The following is a 7,037-nucleotide window of genomic DNA, read 5'->3' on the forward strand; positions in this document are numbered from 1 at the left end:
TTGTTTTCTTGATGGGTATTCTGGATACAATCAGATATCAATTTCCCCTAAAGATCAAGATAAAACCACGTTTATATGCCCCCAAGGTACGTATGCTTATCGAAAAATGTCATTTGGACTATGCAACGCTCCTGCTACATTCCAGCGTTGTATGTTTGCAATTTTTGCAGATATGAATGAAAAGGTGCTTAAAATATTCATGGAAGATTTCACACTTTTTGGTAAGACATTTGAAGATTGTTTCTGTCATTTAGCTTTGGTACTTAAAAGATGTGAAGAGACAAACTTGGTTCTTAATTGGGAAAAATGTCATTTCATGGTAAAAGAGGGAATTATTTTAGGACATAAAATTACTGCTAAAGGAGTAGAAGTTGATAGAGCAAAAATTGTTCTGATAGCAAGATTGCCTCCTCCAAATACTGTAAAAGGCATTAGAAGTTTCTTAGGGCTGTCAGGTTTTTACAGAAGGTTTATAAAAGATTTTTCTAAAATTTCAAAACCACTTACTAACCTACCAATGAAAGTTGTGAAGTTTGAATTTTCAGATGAATGCAGAAAAGCATTTGAGATACTCAAGGAACAGTTGTCTAAAGCTCCTATAGTTGTTTCTCCTGAGTGGAGCCATCCATTTGAAATAATGTGTGATGCAAGTGTTATCATGCGTCAAGAAAGGACAAAGACAAAGGCATAGGAAAAAGTCAAGCAAACATCGTGGAAAAGATGGAAGATGTAGATGACTTGTATGCAATGATCTCGGAGTGTAACTTAGTTGGAAATTCCAAGGAGTGGTTTCTCGGACTCAAGTGCCACTCAACATATTTGTTCTGTGAAAGAAGCCATTGCAATGTATACTTCTGCTGAGTACAATGAAGATTTGTTCATGGGAAGCACAGCAAAAAAAAGGATTGCAGGAACCGGGGAAGTAATGTTTAAAATGACATCTGGCAAGGTGTTGACTTTGAAAAGTGTTCTGCATATCCCTACTATTCGGTAAAATTTAGTTTCTGTTGTACTACTCATTAAGAATGGGTTTAAGTGTGTCCTAGTTAGTGATAAAGCTGCAATAAGTAAGAATGATATATTCATTGGAAATGGCTGCCTCAATGAGGGTCTTTTCAAATTGAATGTAATGGTTGTTGACAGTATTATTAAGAATTTTGCTTCTGTTTATTTATTGGAGTCAAATGATTTATGTCATGTCCGTTTGAGACATGTAAATTACAAAGCCTTGCGAAAATTTGTTACTATAGAAGCATTGCCTGATTTTAAATGCGATAAATCAAAATACGAAATTAGTGTGGAAAGTAAGTTTCTAAAACAACCTCATAAGTCTGTTGAAAGAAATTACAAAACTTTAGACTTAATTCACACATATATAAGTGATATGAAGTTCACACCATCTCGTGGTGGAAAAAAGTATTTTATAACTTTTACTGACGACTGCACTCGATTTTTTATGTATATTTGCTTAATAGTATGGATGAAACAATTGATGCATTTTTAGCAATGCAAAAAGAAATGGCGAACCAATTGAATCTAAAGATAAAAATGATTCAGAGTGATAGGTGTGGAGAATATGAATCTCCTTTTGCAGATATATGTTTGGAATATGGTATTATTCATCAAAGTACTGCACCCTATAGTAGACTATGTATTTATTATATTGTGAACAGTAAGGCTTGTCGATTTTTGATTCACAAATATGATAGTCCTGAGATTCATGTTAATACGATAATTGATTCAGATAACACATAGTTTTTTTAAAACATTTATCCGTATAAAACTGAATGCGAGTCGACAAGTGAAAGACCTAAACGATCACGAGAAGAATCAACGGAAAATACACTAATAGTGAGGATCCTAAGCATAGTACTCGCCAATGGAAACCTTCTTCTTTCGGACCAGATTTTGTGGCACTATTACTTGAAAATGAGCCTCAAACATTTAAAGCAACTATGTCTTCGTCTGAGTCAACTTAAAGAAGCCGTCAATAGTGAGATCGAATAAATTTTAAGTAATCACACTTGGGAGTTGACTGATCTTCCTCCAGGAAATAAACCTTTAGGATCAAAGTGGATCTTTAAAAGGAAAATGAAACCTGATGGGACTATTGACAAATATAAGGCTAGACTAGTAGTCAAAGGATACAGAAAAAAGGAAGGTCTGGACTACTTTGACACATACTCTCCAGTAACAAGGATAACATAAATTAGGATGTTAATAGCACTAGAGTAGTGCATGATCTTAAAATCCACCAAATGAATATAAAGACAGCCTTCTTAAATAGATAGTTGGAGGAAAAAATTTACATGGAACATTCTGAAGGGTTTGTAGTTCCTGTTAAAGAAGAGAAAGTGTGTGGACATGTAAAGTCACTTTATGGACTCGAGCAAGAACCCAAACAATGGCATGCTAAATTTCACCAAACAATATTGGCAAATGGATTCAAGATTAACGAATGTGATAAATGTGTTTACATTAAAAACGTTATGAATCATGAAGTCAATGTTTGTTTATATGTTGATGACATGTTAATAATCAGTAAAAACATTGACGATATAAATTCTACTAAGCGCATGTTGTTCAGCAAGTTCGATATAAAGGACTTAGGAGTTGCTGATTTGATCTTAGGGGTCAAGATCATCAAAACTACCCAGGGACTAGCATTATCTCAATCTCATTATATTGAAAGAGTATTGGATAAGTTAAAGTACTTGAATTTCAATGTCGTCAAAACTCCAATTGATTTAAGCTGTACATTTCAAAAGAATGATGGTCCAAGTGACTCTCAATTGGAATATGCATGAGTATTAGGAAGTTTGATGTATATTATGAATTGTACGCGACCATATATAACATGTGCTATTAGAAAACTGAGTCAGTTCATTAGTAATTCGAATCAAACTCACTTGATGGAAATGAAACGGGTGTTGGGGTATCTGAAATATACACAACACTATGCTTTGCATTATAATAATTATCCTGCTGTTATTGAAGGATATAGTGATGCAAATCGGATCACATGGTCAAATGAAGTAAAATCCACGAGTGGTTGTGTGTTCATACTTGGTGGAATTGCAGTCTCTTGGAAATTGTCCAAACAGACATGTATTGCTTGCTCCACAATGGAATCTGAATCATTCCTTTGGATAAGGCTAGTGAAGAAGCTGAATGACTACCGAATTTCCTAGAGGATATCCCATCCTGGCCCAAACATGATTGACGTATTTCCATAAATTGCGATAGTCAAGCAGCAATAGGTAGGGCAGGGAGAGTCATGTACAGCGGAAAGTCTCGTCATATACGACAGAGACATAACAACGTAAGACAACTGCTCTCTAGTGGAATTATTATAATTAAATATGTAAAGTCAAGCGATAATGTGTCAGATCCACTAATAAAAGGCCTAGTAAGAGAGACAGTTGAAAGATTATCTAAGGGAATGGGCTTACGGCTAAGGAAAAGTTAGCATGACGGTAACTCTATTTAGCATACTGGAGATCCCAAGAGCAAGATTGAAGGAGAAAAACAAAGTTGTGGCTGACGGTTAGACATTGTAAATTAACTCAATCCATTCTCATGACAGGAACAAGGTTAAGACTTTAACGCTTGTTTATGGGGTAATAAAGCTTAATGTTTTTAATGAATTGCTGACTTTGGTAGATTTGACCAAATAGTGTATCTACGAGATGACACGGTTAGAAATCATATATGTGAGTGTGAATTGTAAGTCGCTTCAAAGAGAATTTTATGTCAAAAGACTATTCTCTATACACTCGTGAAACCAGAAGGTGTTCATGGATGAAACGAACACAACCCTAAGAATCATAAACAGTATAGGGTAAATTGTGTGACATATGGTTGTCTAGGTATACACCAAATCTCGACAGTTCAAAGATATCGCACATACCGATCGACTGAGTATATCCGACATATGTTCACTACGGAAAGTCCAAGGGGAAACCTACTTATCCAGATGATATTAATCCTTGCCTGTAAAGTACACACTTGTCTGTGCATTTCTATGTTATAACCATTCCACATCAATGTGGGGTATTGTTTGGTATGTAGCAAGAATTGATGGGAAATAGAGAGAAAGAGAGGAACTTGAAAAGTTAAGAACTTGAAGAGTTGGAAACTTAAAAAGTCCTCGTATGCTATAATGAAAAGACTTTTGTCCCTCATCAGTGGTCGAAAGAAAAATAGGAGAGTTTAAATATAGAAACACTCCTATTAATTGTTAAAAGGGTTGGAAAGAGGGACCCCCTCGTGCCGTCATTTCGCTCGCTCCGCTCGGTTTCGGCTACGACTATGGCTTTGGAAAATGTCGATCAAGAGATTATTTTTGGACAAAGCTTGTTTTAATTATTTAATTAATTATTTATTTAATTAATAAAATTAAATGGCCAAAATATTTTCAATTAGTTGATTGATAACAGAAACGTTTTCAACTTTTTAGTTGATTAACCCGACTCGACTCGGATCCGCATGTGACCCGTTTGATTTAAAAACTTTTCCATCTTATTTAAATTTCCCACCGTTAGGAAATGACTGTTCTAAAAGGTTGCAACTTTCAGGAACAGTCAGTAACATTTGAAAAGGTTGCAAACTTTCATTAATGGTCGTGTGGATTGTGTAAGGGTTGTAACCTTTCGGAACCTATTCCTCCTGCCTATAAATATCATTCACTCCTCGGAATTTTTCTTTACAAATTTTTCTGATCTCTTCTTCTTCTTGTGGAACAAAATTATTTCGTTTATTTTACTACGGTTGAGTGGTTCGATGACACCAGAGTTTTCGGTATCTATACGCTGGTGATTGAGATGATTTTACCCTGGGAGGACATATTCCAAATCAAACCTCGGATACTAGAGGGGAATAGTTTCCTTGAGGGGACACTGTGAGTTCAGTGGACTTGATCTTTTTCTGTTCAATTTTTTCCAGATTCTGGTACGTTACAAATTTTATTTTTATTTTTAAATTAGTTTCTGTTCATCTCTCGTACTGATTCAGTAAACTTTACTTACTTCGTGTTTCTGCAATGTTTTGTCAGAATCAGTAATTCTTTTTTTTAAACACATATTGGGCAACAATTCACACGGCCTGCAGCTTTGAGACTTCTCAATATGGTTAGTGCCATATCTATCTGCATTGTACCAAAAATATCAGTACAATTTATCTTTCAGCTATTTTGTTCCTTTTCATTTTCTCTAATTTTGCATCTTGTTCAATTTTTGTGGATGATCATTGTGTGTCTATGCAGTCTGCGCTTGGACTTAACCATGAAGAAATAAGCAACGTTTGACACCATGGTGAAACGAGCAACGTTTGACATCTACAATACTATACCATCTAGCTATTAGAAGATACAGAAAGTTGACTAGCTACAAAAAATTGTAATCTAGCAGATAAATGGGGAAGATCTGTAAGTATAGAAAAAAAGTTTGTTATGTCAATTCGTATATTTGTAAAACATTCCTTTAAACTCAATATGTTTTGTCGTATATGTATGTAGAGTGAGCTCAATCCATTAAATTATAGTTCTGTTTTTGTTTCCACGTAGCAAGGTCGTAGTGTCATCATCTATTAAGTTTTATTTGATAGTGACCAATGGAGGAATTGGATTAGATTGAAAAGAGATTGAGCTAAAAAGCATTGGGCAAGATATAGTTGGAGTACAAAAAGATACTCTCTAAATTTGTTGGTTTAAGATTTAGAAGAAGTTTGTATGCTTAAAAGACATTCAATTTTTTTATAAGTGTTTGAATGTAGGGTTAGACACGGCATGTTGTAGTGTTATGATGAATGTTGATGTTGTTGGTTTTAAATTTGGAATGTATTTTTAAATGAAAATTTCGACTAACAAATTCGGAAAAAAAAAATCATTCTTGATTTGATTTGATATTGAAAAAATAATTTAATGAATTCAAATCAAATCGACATTGCAATATCAAATTATAAGTATGGAGAGTAATTAAAATATTTTGAGATGTAATAAGAAGTTACTTGAAGAGTTTTTTGATATTGCACCAATTTAATAAACAATAAAGATTATTAATGGATTGGAGTTGAAAACCATGTTCTTAAGGATTATTTGGTCTCAAGCTCAATGAGCCAATTCGGTACACTAACCTATGAAGAATTTGTAAGGAAAATAAAAGTTCACCAATTGGTGAACCTTAATTCATATTCTTTAGACAACACATTTGATCTTAGGCAAGAGAAGCTCAATAAATTAATTTTTTTTTCTTAAAACAAAGTTTCTAATTTTCAAAGTAATGTATTGTTAATATGTATATAGGTAAGGATCGGATAAGATAAGTTGATTATACCTTAGTCACTTATTCGCCATACTTTGATATTGAATAAAATTTTATTTATTACTACCTCCATAACAAAAAGAATGTCTATATTTCATTTTTAGTTTGTTTAAAAAGGAATGACCCATTTTCTTTTTTGGCAGTACTTTAACTTTAACTTTGCACATGACATGTTTAAGATCACAAGATTAAAGGACATTTTGGTACATTTGACATAACTTTAATTTAGAATACAAGAATAAAAAATCTTCTTTCTTTTCTTAAACTCCGTTCCAAGTCAAACTAGGTCATCCTTTATAAAACGGAGGGAGTAATATGAAATGTGACTAGTTTAATTTAAAATTTTAAAATATTTCTATTATAAAAATTGAGCTTTTTAAATAAAAATTGTTTTGTTTTTTTAATATTATTTTTTGTTTAATCCAAGTGAATAAAAACACACTAAAATTTTAAAATATGGAGCCTCCAAATTTTGGAGGCCTGATCCTAGCTACTAGCTAGTATAGTTTGTTGTGTTCTAACATTTCGTTTTGTTTCAAGTTTGATCAAATAAATAATGAATTTATTTGATCGTTTCTCACTCTTTTTTCTATCGATCATCCGAAGATGAAAAAAAACTTTTGAATTGTTCTAAAAGATAAAAAAAAGATTCATATTAAATTTTGGGATAGTCCAAGTTTCAAACCTATCATAAAGCATGTTCTAAATCTTATAGAT

The sequence above is a fragment of the Solanum pennellii genome, chromosome 1 (assembly GCF_001406875.1).
Source record: "Solanum pennellii chromosome 1, SPENNV200".
Taxonomy (NCBI): domain Eukaryota; kingdom Viridiplantae; phylum Streptophyta; class Magnoliopsida; order Solanales; family Solanaceae; genus Solanum; species Solanum pennellii.